Source organism: Mustela nivalis, assembly GCF_964662115.1.
Source record: "Mustela nivalis genome assembly, chromosome: 13".
Lineage (NCBI taxonomy): Eukaryota > Metazoa > Chordata > Mammalia > Carnivora > Mustelidae > Mustela > Mustela nivalis.
The window spans coordinates 53,601,058-53,616,460 of NC_139032.1; the positions used below are offsets into that span (position 1 = coordinate 53,601,058).

The window sequence follows — 15,403 nt, forward strand, 5'->3', positions numbered from 1 at the left end:
AAATGGTAGAAGGAAAAGATAAACTGAGCAAGAGTTATTAAACAGACAAAAAACCCACAAAATTCTCAGAGTAGTCAGACTGAAAAAGAAAAATAACTAAAATTAAGAGATTCACCACTAATAAATCACATTTCAGAAGAAAAAGCCACCGATGGGGCTGTACCACTTTTTGCTAATATCACAGAAAAGGAAAATGTCATAATATTCATTCATAACAATGGCTCTTTGAGGATATTAAAGTGTTTTCTCACATACAACCTCAATCTAACTGGCAAGCAACTAGGAATCTCTAGCATTATCCTTAGGCCATCTCCACAAAAGCCAAACACAGAGACGGGATTATATAGAAACGATCTGTGGAAGATCTTGTCTAATGGAATGAAAACCATGACATGCACAGGAGACCCACGAGAGTCTTCAGAAACACTGCTAGTAGGGAACTGAAAGGAACAGAGAGACTACAAAACTAAATAAAGTTGATGGAACCACAAATTTCTATAGAAAGGAAATAGGATGATAAACTACCCAGATGCAAAACATATACTACTATTCACAAGAAACGAAGGATGCCTCAGAAGGCAGAACTGAGAGCCCAAGTATGTGAGCCACATAGGATTCATCTTAAGATTTGATATCTAATGGAACTTTTCCATCTGGATTTTGAAATTTCTTGGCACCAATGACACTTTTTCCTTTTGTTTCTGACTTTCTTGAACCAGAATTTCTGTAACTGCTATCCTGTGCCTGCTCTACCAAAATATCCTTAAGAATAGATAACTTGCCTCTCTAGTTCCATAAATCCACAGATGGAGAAGATGCCCCAGAAGAGATTATTCCTGGAGCATCACCCATGTCTAATTTCAGTGATTTACATGAGGTTTAGACTTTTGTGCTAATAAGATTTAGGTATGGTTTTGAATTTTAAGTTAATGCTGTAATGGGTTGATACTTTTTAGAATGCTGTGATCGGATTAATATATCTTGTATGTGGAAGAATGTGAAGCTTTGCAGGGTAGAAGGTAAACTGTGATGGAAAAATGGACCCCTAAATATGTCCTACCTTAGTCACTGGAATCTATGACATGTTACCTTACATGGCAAAAGGGACCTTGTAGATATAACTAAGTATCATAAGATGGAAATTATACTAGATTATCTAGAGGGGTCCCTTCTAATTATATGATTCTTAGATCATATAATTATATATTCTTAGAAGACCCTTTCTTGGCTGAAGTCAGAGTCAGAGGGAGCTGTCACTTCAGAAGAATGGTCAGAGAGAGGCAACATGGCTGGCTTTGAAGCTGGTGGATGGGGGCCTGAACCAATGAATGCATGTGGTCAATGACAGCTGGAAAAGAAAATAAAATGGCACTTCCAGGAAGGAACACAGCCTTGCTGACACACTGATTTTTAGCCCAGTGCAATCTGTGTTGGACTTCTCACGTACAGAACTATAAAATAATAAATTTGCGTTGTTCTAAACTATGAATTATGTGTATTTTTTATTGCAGCAATAGAAACATAATATAGCTTCTTTAAACTATTGCCCGATATAATAACTGAGACACCAGTGAGAGGAATTAAAAGCTTAAATATGACAGTTCAAAATGTGGTAATGAATAAAGGAGTTAATATGGTCTCTCCCTTAAGACATCTCTGTGATATTTGGAACAGAAAAAAAGTGCCCATTTATTAAAATGTGAATTAATGTTATGTGTAAATAATCTTAAATTCAGACCCTTAGATATATGTTACAAATGCTCCATCTCACTTCTGATCTAAAATTATGCCAAGAAATTTGGGGTACTTCTTTGCGTGGAAGAACTTACTTATATTCACTTTCATTATTTTATATTTTTCTTTGTATATGGAACACGAACGGGTTTATCTTGTCTTTTTCATAGTATTAGGTACTTTACTGACTGTAATTATAAAACTTTTGACTGAAACATTTCCTATTGTGAAAATGCTGACAGACTAGTTCTTCAGAAAAAACAATGTCACACTTTCTTCTTTGCGGGCAAATGCTTGTGGAGAGTAGGGTTTCACTATTGTGAAATTAATTGTTCTGATATAAAAGAACTGTTCTGAACAGACAGAATTAAGAAGTTTCAAACAGTATAAAATGTATACCTAACCCAGTTTGCTGGAAATGTTTGGTTCATACACTGAGTTTGCAAGACAATTTGAATGCATTGCATATGAAGAAATACAGGATAAGCAGTGTGTTTATATATGTAAATAAGTAAACAGGCTAACTGAAGGAGAATTTTCCAGTCTTTAAGGTGAAGTGAAATGCCCTTTAATTCCTCCCATGATTCACTGATGCTTCATGGGCTGCAGTCAACTACAATATGTTTCTGTGATATTTTGTGTTGATCATTTTCCTTTTCTTTTCCAGTCTTTTGCCATAAAACCTTTTTTGTTTTTTCAAATAGAACCCATAGTGATTCATTTGACTGAACACACACATGTACACACAAAATTTTGATGCTAGTTTGGCAAGATATATAATTTTTAGATAAAATTATCTTTTTCAGAATTTTAAAGGAAATTTAACATTGCCTTTGATACTCATGTGTTGGTGACTGGAATTTATGCCAATGACTTGAATTCATCTGTAGGTGACCAATTTCATTTTCCTGTAATTAACATCATTGTCAATCATTATAAAAATCATATATCTGAAATATATAGGTGTACCTTATTTTTTACTTCTGTTTATAACAAGGTGGGTTTGTTCATTTTGCAAGTATAAAATTGATAAGATGTTTTAGATAAGGAAAATACTCTTCTATCATATTGTTGCTAACAGTTTCTTTGGTAGACTAATTCTCCAAATCTCTAAATGTTTTCATATTTTTCACTGTTTTTCCTTGTCTTAGATCCTAGGGGGCTTTTTTCCTCCCAATAAACTTTATGATTACTAGTAAAGTATATAGAGACATTCACCCTATTAATTAGCCATTTTGTTACTTTGTAATTTTATTTTTAATTCCTGATAAATCTTTGCTGTATTTTAGTTGTGTCATAAAGATAATGACTATTCATATATTTTTAAGAATATGGACTACAGATTTTTAAAAATTTTTACTTTATACCCCTGCAACAGATTTTCTGTTTGCACATCATGTTCCTTTTTCATATAGGTGTTTGTTTTTGCTTTTCTAAATTGTCAGGTGCTCAGCATTGTTTCTCATATTTTTGAATGGAGAATCAGGTGGGTCAAGTAGAAATGCTTGGTATAGGTTTTTCTTGCAGAGATATAGGCCTGTTCCCAATTGTTTCCTCCCTTAAATGGGCATTACTAACACATTTTATTGAAGTAGTTTTCAAGTTAAAGTACATGGCAAATAACAAATTTTTCTTTACTATTTTATGAGGCAGACAAAGTAGGCACCCACTAATTTCCAAAATAAGAAGGTGACAGTATTTCAGCAAATTTCTTTTTTTTTTTTAAAGATTTTATTTGGTTATGTGACAGACAGATAGGCAGAGAGGCAGGCAGAGAGCGAGAGAGAGAGAGAGAGAGAAAGCAGGCTCCCTGCTGAGCAGAGGTCCTGATGTGGGGCTCGATCCCAGGACCCTGGGATCACGACCTGAACCGAAGCAGAGGCTTTAACACACTGAGCCACACAGGCGCCCCACAGCAAATTTCTTTTATGAAAAAATCTTCCTTTTTCTTTTTATTTGGGATCTCCAGCTGTATCGTCTTTTTGTTTAGATCCTAATTACCACACATGAGATCTTCCTCTAGGTAGAAATCATGCTCACTTTAAAAAGAAAATGTTCCTGGGGTAGTAAGTTAGGCACAACTTTTAAGAAAAGGATATTTTTTTATCTATACTACCCAAAAAAATTTACACATTTAATATAATCCCTATCAAAATACCAATAGCATTTTTCAAAGAGCTAGAACACACAATCCCAAAATTTGTATGGCTACAAAAGATCCTGAATAGCCAAAACAATCTAAAGAAAAGCAAAGCTGGAGGCATCACAATTCTTGACTTCAAATTTTATTATAAAGCTGTAGTCATCAAAGCAGTATGATACTGGCACAAAAATAGACATAGATCAATGTAACAGAATAGAAAACCCAGAAATGGACCCACAACTATGTGGGCAACTAATCTTTGACAAGGCAGGAAAGAGTATCCCATGGCAAAAAGACAGTTTCTTCAACAAACGGTGTTGGGAAAACTGGACAGGCACATGCAGAAGAATGAAACTGGATCACCTTCTTACACCATACACAAAAATAAATTTAAAAATGGATGAAGGAGGTCAAGATGGCGGAGAAGTAGCAAGCTGAGACTGCGTCAGCTAGCCGGAGATCAGCTAGATAGCTTATCTAAAGATTGCAAACACCTGAAAATCCATCGGCAGATCGAAGAGAAGAAGAATAGCAATTCTGGAAACAGAAAAACAACCACTTTCTGAAAGGTAGGACCGGCGGAGAAGTGAATCCAAAGCGACGGGAAGATAGACCCCGGGGGGAGGGGCCAGCTCCCAGCAAGCAGCGGAGCAACCGCGCACAAAATCAGGACATTTAAAAGTTTGTTCCCCTGAGGGACATTGCTCCAGAGGCTAAACCGGGGCGAAGCCCACGCGGGGTCAGCATGGCCTCAGTTCCCACAGGGTCACAGAAGGATCGGGGGTGTCTGAGTGTCGCAGAGCTTGCGGGTATTGGAACGGGAAAGCCGGCTGCAGAGACAGAGCCGACAGTAAGCTCACAGCTCGGTGTTACCTTGAACCGGTCGCAGGCTCGGTGAGCTCGGAGCGCGGCCGGAGGTCAGGCAGACGGGAGTAACTGGGCGCTGTTCTCTGAGGGCGCACTGAGGAGTGGGGCCTGGGCTCTCGGCTTCTCCGGGCCGGAGACCAGGAGGCCGCCATTTGTATTCCCGTCCTCTGGAACTCTACGGAAAGCGCTCAGGGAACAAAAGCTCCTGAAAGCAAACCCGAGCGGATCACTCACCCCGGCCCCGGGTAAGGGCGGTGTAATTCCGCCTGGGGCAAAGACACTTGAGAATCACTACAACAGGCCCCTCCCCCAGAAGATCAACAAGAAATCCAGCCGAGACCAAGTTCACCTATCAAGGAGTATGGTTTCAATACCAAGGAGAGCAGCAGAATTCCAGAGGAGGAGAAAGCCAAGCACGGAACTCATGGCTTTTTTCCTGTGATTTTTTTAGTCTTGCAGTTAATTTAATTTTTTCTTTTTCATTTTTTGTTTTTTTTTTTTTTTTCTTCTCGCCTTCAGGTAAAAAAATTTTTTTTTCACTGTTACCTTTTTCTTTTTTAACGATTTTTTACTAGTTTATCTAATATATATATTTTTTCTTTTTTACATTTTTCTTAGGTGTTTTCTTTTTTAAAAAATTCTTTTCTTTTTTTTTTCTATTCTTTTTTCTTTTTTTTTCTTTCTTCCTTTTTGAACCTCTTTTTATCCCCTTTCTCCCCACTCACGACTTTGGATCTCTTCTAATTTGGTTAAAGCATATTTTCCTGGGGTTGTTGCCACCCTTTTAGTATTTTACTTGCCCCTTCATTTACTCTTATCTGGACAAAATGACAAGACATAAAAATTCAACACAAAAAAAAGAACAAGGGTCAGTACCGAAGGCTAGGGACCTAATCAATACAGACATCGGTAATATGTCAGATCTAGAGTTCAGAATGACAATTCTCAAGGTTCTAGCCGGGCTAGAAAAAGGCATGGAAGATATTAGAGAAACCCTCTCGAGAGATATAAAAGCCCTTTCTGGAGAAATAAAAGAACTAAAATCTAACCAAGCTGAAATCAAAAAAGCTATTAATGAGGTGCAATAAAAAATGGAGGCTCTCACTGCTAGGATAAATGAGGCAGAAGAAAGAATTAGTGATATAGAAGACCAAATGACAGAGAATAAAGAAGCTGAGCAAAAGAGGGACAAACAGCTACTGGACCACGAGGGGAGAATTCGAGAGATAAGTGACACCATAAGACGAAACAACATTAGAATAATTGGGATTCCAGAAGAAGAAGAAAGAGAGAGGGGAGCAGAAGGTATACTGGAGAGAATTATTGGGGAGAATTTCCCCAATATGGCAAAGGGAATGAGCATCAAAATTCAGGAGGTTCAGAGAACGCCCCTCAAAATCAATAAAAATAGGCCCACACCCCGTCACCTAATAGTAAAATTTACAAGTCTCAGTGACAAAGAGAAAATCCTGAAAGCAGCCCGGGAAAAGAAGTCTGTAACATACAATGGTAAAAATATTAGATTGGCAGCTGACTTATCCACAGAGACCTGGCAGGCCAGAAAGAGCTGGCATGATATTTTTAGAGCACTAAACGAGAAAAACATGCAGCCCAGAATACTATATCCAGCTAGGCTATCATTGAAAATAGAAGGAGAGATTAAAAGCTTCCAGGACAAACAACAACTGAAAGAATTTGCAAATACCAAACCAGGTCTACAGGAAATCTTGAAAGGGGTCCTCTAAGCAAAGAGAGAGCCTACAAGTGGTAGATCAGAAAGGAACAGAGACCATATACAGTAACAGTCACCTTACAGGCAATACAATGGCACTAAATTCATATCTCTCAATAGTTACCCTGAATGTGAATGGGTTAAATGCCCCTGTCAAAAGACACAGGGTATCAGAATGGATAAAAAAGCAAAACCCATCTATATGTTGCCTCCAAGAAACTCATTTTAAGTCGGAAGACACCTCCAGATTTAAAGTGAGGGGGTGGAAAAGAATTTACCATGCTAATGGACATCAGAAGAAAGCAGGAGTGGCAATCCTTATATCAGATCAATTAGATTTTAAGCCAAAGACTATAATAAGAGATGAGAAAGGACACTATATCATACTCAAAGGGTCTGTCCAACAAGAAGATTTAACAATTTTAAATATCTATGCCCCCAACGTGGGAGCAGCCAACTATATAAACCAATTAATAACAAAATCAAAGAAACACATCAACAATAATACAATAATAGTAGGGGACTTTAACACTCCCCTCACTGAAATGGACAGGTCATCCAAGCAAAAGATCAGCAAGGAAATAAAGGCCTTAAACGACACACTGGACCAGATGGACATCACAGATATATTCAGAATATTTCATCCCAAAGCAACAGAATACACATTCTTCTCTAGTGCACATGGAACATTCTCCAGAATAGATCACATCCTCGGTCCTAAATCAGGACTCAACCGGTATCAAAAGACTGGGATCATTCCCTGCATATTTTCAGACCACAATGCTCTAAAGCTAGAACTCAACCACAAAAGGAAGTTTGGAAAGAACCCAAATACATGAAGACTAAACAGTATCCTTCTAAAGAATGAATGGGTCAACCGGGAAATTAAAGAAAAATTGAAAAAAATCATGGAAACAAATGATAATGAAAATACAACGGTTCAAAATCTGTGGGACACAACAAAGGCAGTCCTGAGAGGAAAATATATAGCGGTACAAGCCTTTCTCAAGAAACAAGAAAGGTCTCAGGTACACAACCTAACCCTACACCTAAAGCAGCTGGAGAAAGAACAAGAAAGAAACCCTAAGCCCAGCAGGAGAAGAGAAATCATAAAGATCAGAGCAGAAATCAATGAAATAGAAACCAAAAAAACAATAGAACGAATCAACGAAACTAGGAGCTGGTTTTTTGAAAGAATTAATAAAATTGATAAACCCCTGGCCCGACTTATCAAAAAGAAAAGAGAAAGGGCCCAAATAAATAAAATCATGAATGAAAGAGGAGAGATCACAACTAACACCGAAGAAATACAAACTATTATAAGAACATACTATGAACAACTCTACGGCAATAAATTTGACAATTTGGAATAAATGGATGCATTCCTAGAAACATATAAACTACCACAACTGAACCAGGAAGAAATAGAAAGCATGAACAGACCCATAACCAGTAAGGAGATTGAAACAGTCATTAAAAATCTCCAAACAAACAAAAGCCCAGGGCCAGACGGCTTCCCGGGGGAATTCTACCAAACATTTAAAGAAGAACTAATTCCTATTCTCCTGAAACTGTTCCAAAAAATAGAAATGGAAGGAAAACTTCCAAACTCATTTTATGAGGCCAGCATCACCTTGATCCCAAAACCAGACAAGGATCCCACCAAAAAAGAGAGCTATAGACCGATATCCTTGATGAACACAGATGCGAAAATACTCAACAAAATACTAGCCAATAGGATTCAACAGCACATTAAAAAGATTATTCACCACGACCAAGTGGGATTTATTCCAGGGCTGCAAGTTTGTTTCAACATCCGCAAATCAGTCAATGTGATACAACACATCAATAAAAGAAAGAACAAGAACCATATGATACTCTCAATAGATGCTAAAAAAGCATTTGACAAAGTACAGCATCCCTTCCTGATCAAAAGTCTTCAAAGTGTAGGGATAGAGGACACATACCTCAATATCATCAAAGCCATCTATGAAAAACCCACCGCAAATATCATTCTCAATGGAGAAAAACTGAAAGCTTTTCCACTAAGGTCAGGAACACGGCAGGGATGTCCATTATCACCACTGCTATTCAACATAGTACTAGAGGTCCTAGCCTCAGCAATCAGACAACAAAAGGAAATTAAAGGCATCCAAATCGGCAAAGAAGAAGTCAAATTATCACTCTTTGCAGATGATATGATACTATATGTAGAAAACCCCGAAAGACTCCACTCCAAAACTGCTAGAACTTATACAGGAATTCAGTAAAGTGTTAGGATATAAAATCAATGCACAGAAATCAGTTGCATTTCTCTACACCAACAGCAAGACAGAAGAAAGAGATATTAAGGAGTCAATCCCATTTACAATTGCATCCAAAACCATAAGATACCTAGGAATAAACCTAACCAAAGAGACAAAGAATCTATACTCAGAAAACTATAAAGTACTCATGAACGAAATTGAGGAAGACACAAAGAAATGGAAAAATGTTCCATGCTCCTGGATTGGAAGAATAAATATTGTGAAAATGTCTATGCTACCTAAAGCAATCTACACATTTAATGCAATTCCTATCAAAGTACCATCCATCTTTTTCAAAGAAATGGAACAAATAATTCTAAAATTTATATGGAACCAGAAAAGACCTCGAATAGCCAAAGGGATATTGAAAAAGAAAGCCAACGTTGGTGGCATCACAATTCCGGACTTCCAGCTCTATTACAAAGCTGTTATCTTCAAGACAGCATGGTACTGGCACAAAAACAGACACATAGATCAATGGATCAGAATAGAGAACCCAGAAATAGACCCTCAAATCTATGGTCAACTAATCTTCGTCAAAGCAGGAAAGAATGTCCAATGGAAAAAAGACAGCCTCTTCAATAAATGGTGCTGGGAAAATTGGACAGCCACATGTAGAAAAATGAAATTGGACCATTTCCTTACACCACACACAAAAATAGACTCAAAATGGATGAAGGACCTCAATGTGCGAAAGGAATCCATCAAAATCCTTGAGGAGAACACGGGCAGCAACCTCTTCGACCTCTGCCGCAGCAACATCTTCCTAGGAACAACGCCTAAGGCAAGGGAAGCAAGGGAAAAAATGAACTATTGGGATTTCATCAAGATCAAAAGCTTTTGCACAGCAAAGGAAACAGTTAACAAAATCAAAAGACAACTGACAGAATGGGAGAAGATATTTGCAAACGACATATCAGATAAAGGACTAGTGTCCAGAATCTATAAAGAACTTAGCAAACTCAACACCCAAAGAACAAATAATCCAATCAAGAAATGGGCAGAGGACATGAATAGACATTTCTGCAAAGAAGACATCCAGATGGCCAACAGACACATGAAAAAGTGCTCCATATCACTCGGCATCAGGGAAATACAAATCAAAACCACAATGAGATATCACCTCACACCTGTCAGAATGGCTAAAATCAACAAGTCAGGAAATGACAGATGGTGGCGAGGATGCGGAGAAAGGGGAACCCTCCTACACTGTTGGTGGGAATGCAAGCTGGTGCAGCTTCTCTGGAAAAAAGCATGGAGGTTCCTCAGAATGTTGAAAATAGAACTGCCCTATGACCCAGCAATTGCACTATTGGGTATTTACCCTAAAGATACAAATGTAGTGATCCAAAGCGGCACATGCACCCGAATGTTTATAGCAGCAATGTCCACAATAGCCAAACTATGGAAAGAACCTAGATGTCCATCAACAGATGAATGGATCAAGAAGATGTGGTATATATACACAATGGAATACTATGCAGCCATCAAAAGAAATGAAATCTTGCCATTTGCGACAACATGGATGGAACTAGAGCGTATCATGCTTAGCGAAATAAGTCAAGCAGAGAAAGACAACTATCATATGATCTCCCTGATATGAGGAAGTGGTGATGCAACATGGAGGCTTAAGTGGGTAGGAGAAGAATAAATGAAACAAGATGGGATTGGGAGGGAGACAAACCATAAATGACTCTTAATCTCACAAAACAAACTGAGGGTTGCTGGGGGGAGGGGGTTTGGGAGAAGGGGGTGGGATTATGGACATTGGGGAGGGTATGTGCTTTGGTGAGTGCTGTGAAGTGTGTAAACCTGGTGATTCACAGACCTGTACCCCTGGGGATAAAAATATATGTTTATAAAAAATAAAAAATTAAAAAAAATGGATGAAGGAATAAACAGCAGATGGAGGCCGGCGGCGGCTGCGGGGCCGGAGCGAGCAGGGGTTGGGGGCCTCACCTGTCCCCACTCTCCGGCTTCGACCGGCGGCGGCGGGCAGCGGGGCAGGCGGTGAGGGCCGCCGCCAGGTGTGCAACAGAGGAACATGGCTCAGGAAACTAATCACAGCCAAGTGCCTATGCTTTGTTCCACTGGCTGCGGATTTTATGGAAACCCTCGTACAAATGGCATGTGTTCAGTGTGCTATAAAGCACATCTTCAAAGACAGAATAGTAGTAATGGTAGAATAAGCCCACCTGCAGCCTCCGTCAGTAGCCTTTCGGAGTCTCTCTCTGTCCAGTGCGTGGACGGTGGTGGCCCCGACGTTCAGTGCCCGCTGGACTCTGCATGTGCATCCGTGCAGCCAAGCCCTGTATCAAATCAGTCACTTTTATCAGAATTTGTAGCATCTTCCCAAGTGGACAGTACATCTGTGGACAAAGCAGTACCTGACACAGAAGACCTGCAAGCTTCAGTATCAGATACGGCACAGCAGCCGTCTGAAGAGCAAAGCAAGTCTCTTGAAAAACCAAAACAAAAAAAGAATTGCTGTTTCATGTGCAGGAAGAAGGTGGGACTTACTGGGTTTGAATGCCGGTGTGGAAATGTTTACTGTGGTGTACACCTTTACTCCGATGTACACAATTGCTCTTACAATTACAAAGCTGATGCTGCTGAGAAAATCAGAAAAGAAAATCCAGTAGTTGTTGGTGAAAAGATCCAGAAGATTTGAACTCCTGCTGGAATACAAAATCCTTTGACCATCTGCAAACTAAAAATTGACTTGAGGTTTTTTTTCCTAGTCCTTGGGAATGTAGAGCAACGTACTTGCATAGACCTTTTAATCATGCATGTCGCCAGAAGAATAGATTTTTGTTTTTGTTTTGAAAATGACTCTGAACATTTATTTCCATTGCAGTTTCTGTGGCTGAAAAGACTTAAGTAAACTTTACAAGTATTATCCTTTTAAGATCATTTTAATTTTAGTTGAGTGCAGAGGGCTTTTATAACAAACGTGGAGAAATTTTGGAGGGCCGTGATTTTTCCAGTATTAAATACGCATGCATTGATCTTGCAGTTTATTTTCCATTGTGTGTGTCCATAGCTTTTCTCTGCAGCACGATCCCTGCTGACGGCGCCCCTCGGGCCGACTAGTTACCAGTCACGGAATGTGTCCTCATGCTTATGGCTGCTGCTGGGTGTTCATTAACAGAAGTTCTACATAATTTAGCGTATAGTTTCTTTGCATCCACTCTTTATTTCTGAATCATTTGTCACAAGAGAGTGTGTGCTGATGAGATTCTAAGTTTGTGTGTTTTAATTTTTTTTTGAGCGCATTTCATTGACAACTGCGGGTTTCTTTCGGATTACGCTCACTGGTCTGTGTGTACACGGTGTGAAGAATGATTTGAAGTAATTGTGCTTATTTATGTTTACCCACCAGTCTTTGATTAAATAAAATGGAAAACTGTTAAAAAAAAAATGGATGAAGGACCTAAATGTGAGACCAGAAACCAACAAAATTCCAGAAGAAAACACAGACAGCAACCTCTTTCACCTCAGGCATAGCAATTTCTTAGTAGACACATTGCTGGGTTCAAGGGAAACAAAAGCAAATATGAACTATTAGGACTTCATCAAGATAAAAATCTCCTGCAGCCTTGGAATGGGAGAAGATATTTGCAAATGACCTATATGATAAAGGGTTAGTATCCAAAATCTATAAAAAAAATTTTTAGCAAACTCAACACCCAAAATAAAAATTAATTCAGTTAAGAAATGGGCAGAAGGTGTGAATAGACATTTTTCCAAAAAAGACATACAAATGGCTAACAGACACATGAAAAGATGTTTATCATTACTCATCATCAGGGAAATACAAATCAAAACCATGATGAGATACCACCCCACACCTCTCAGAATGGCTACAATTAGCAACACAGGAGACAGCAGTTGTTGGTGAGGATACAGAGAAAGGGAAACACCCTTGTATTGTTAGTGGGGATGCAAACTGGTACTACCACTCTGAAGAACTGTATGACGTTTCCTTAAAAAGCTAAAAACAGACCTGCCCTGCCATCTAGCAATTTCACTACTAGGTATTTACCCAGAGGGTACAAAAACACAAATTCGAAGGATACATGTACTCCAATGTTTATAGCAGCATTATCAATAACGAAACTATGGAAAGAGCCCAAATGCCCATCTACTGATGAATAGATAATGAAGATGTGGTGCCTGTATAAGCAATGGAATAATACTCAGCTATCAAAAAAAAAAAAAAAAAAAGAAAAGAAAAAGAAAAGATATCTGACCATTTGCAAGAACATGGGTGAAACTGGAGGGTATTAGGTTAAGCAAAATAAGCCAGTCCTAGAAAGGTAGTTATCATATATTACTCACATGTGGAATTTCAGAGGATCATACGGGAAGGGAAGGAAAAAGAAAACAAGATAAAAATCAGAAGGGGAGACAAACATTAAGATTCATAGTCATAGGTAACAAACTAAGGGTTGTTAGAGGGGAGAGGCTGAGGAGATGGGGTAACTGGGTGATGGACATTAAGGAGGGCACAGGATGTAATGAGCACTGAGTGTTATAGGAGACTGATGAATCTCTGAACTCTCTCTGAAACTAATAACACACTGTATGTTAATCGAATTTAAGTTTCAAAAAATAAATTAGAAAAAGGAGGTGTGGTACACACACGCTCTACACATACAGTGGGATACCACTCAGCCACCAGAAAGAATGCAGTCTTACCATTTGCAATGACACGGATGGCGCTAGAATGTATTATGCTGAGTAAAATATGTCAATCAGAGAAAGACAAATACGATTTGATTTTACTCATTTGGGGAATTTAAACAAAATGGATATACATATAAGGGGCAGGGAAGAGAGAGAGGGAAACTTAATGATAGAGAACAAATTGAGGGTTGGTGGAGGGAGATGGATGGACGATGGCCTAGAGGCATAATGGGTATTAAGGAGGGCACTTGTGATGAGGAGCACTGGGTGTTTTACGTAAATGAAGAACCACTGAACAATATTCCTGAAACCAATATTGAGCTGCATATGACAACTAGAATTTAAGTTAAAAAAAAAAAAAAAGACTCGGATATTTTTTACTTAGAACTGGGGGTGTCAGATATGTTTTTTCTTGCTGATATTTGCTCCACCACATATTTTGTGTATTGGATTATGATGCTTTTGCTTTGCTTTTTATCTAATCTCATTTGCATTTCATATTCCTGAAATTCCTTAATTTTCTGGCTCAGTAATGGCACTATTTCCTATTATAGAGACACATTTTGTCATTAGAAAGGAAGTTCAGTATGTCTTTGTTTACTCTGCAAGACAACTCTCTAAGGACATTTAAAAAAAAAACATTTTTTCTTTTAGACTTCTTGTCTAAAGACCAGGGCAATGCTCTGTGTCAGTTGTTGAGTGACTGAGCTGTGATTTGACCTCGAATTCTCTGTTTTCACCTCCGGATCTCTCGTCCCTACCCAGGCACAATTGTGCATTGCATTTTATCCCATTCAGTTCCACTGAGTTCAACCAAAACATTCTGAATGCCTATAATGTGACAATACTGTATAAGCACTAAAAATACAGAGATGGATAAGACAAAAAGATCCTATCTTAAATCTATTCACACTTTTTGGCAGCACCTGAGTGGCTCAGTTGGTTAAGCCTCTGCCTTCAGCTCAGGTCATGATCCCAGGGTCCTGGGATTAAGCCCCACATCGGGCTCTCTGCTCCGTGGGGAGCCTGCTTCTCTCTCTCCCTCTGCTGCTCCTCACTGCTAGCTCTCTCTCTCTGTCAAATAAATAAATAAATAAAGTCTTTAAAAAAAATCTCTTCATACTTTTGTATGTGGAATATAATAAAGAAGGAAAATAAGGGAAAGCAAAGACTACAATTACTTACTAAACAATTTGCCCGAGATTATTCTGGTATAGGCTAACTGAAAAACGAATGTAAACTGAACAGATTTTTATTTATAAATACCCATTGTATGTTAGAGAAAATAACGAACATGTCCCTTCTTTTAAAAAGTCTTGGCATAATTTATAATATATTGCGGATTTGAAGTAACACCTAAATGATAGAAATAAACTTACTCATGTATACATTTTAAGGATTGAGTTTTTAAACCAACCTCCTACTTGTCAGAGTTATTTTCCAAAAGATGGGCAAATAGAAAAACAAGTAGTGTTATTCTTAAATAAAATGAATTAAAAAATATATTTAGGAAAACCAATGCTGTTGCTTAGTTGTCTAATTTACACTTGGCTTCTATCAGTTTAAGTAATATTTTCAAAGCTTCATGAAATAGGATATCTTAGAGAGCACTTGTCTGACTGTCTTTAGTTTTAGACAAAATGAAATTGAAGGAAGACTTATCTAGGGGCACACATAAATATAAAAGGCAAAGGCAAGCCTACTGCATAAATTGTTTCACCTAATCCCTTCCTAATGGAGCAGGAGCATGGGGATTCTTAGAGTAACTTAATTCCCCTTACTGTGCTTGAGGGAAACTTTTGCTTTGATGTTATGGGAACACAGCATCCTGGTCTACGATTATGATTCCTCTAAAAAACAACAGGATAAGAAGGGCTAGACCATAATAAAACAAAAGGAAACTAGAGATTTTTCTTACATGTAATCAAATTT

General features: G+C 38.3%; 1 pseudogene across 1 annotated transcript; it reads left to right on the forward strand.

Annotated features, from left to right (window-relative positions):
* Positions 1 to 10,730: 10,730 nt before the first annotated feature.
* Positions 10,731 to 11,499, forward strand: LOC309846352 (AN1-type zinc finger protein 6 pseudogene; annotated as a pseudogene). Its single transcript has one exon. The product of its transcript is annotated as an AN1-type zinc finger protein 6 pseudogene (transcript).
* The last annotated feature ends 3,904 nt before the right edge of the window (positions 11,500 to 15,403 follow it).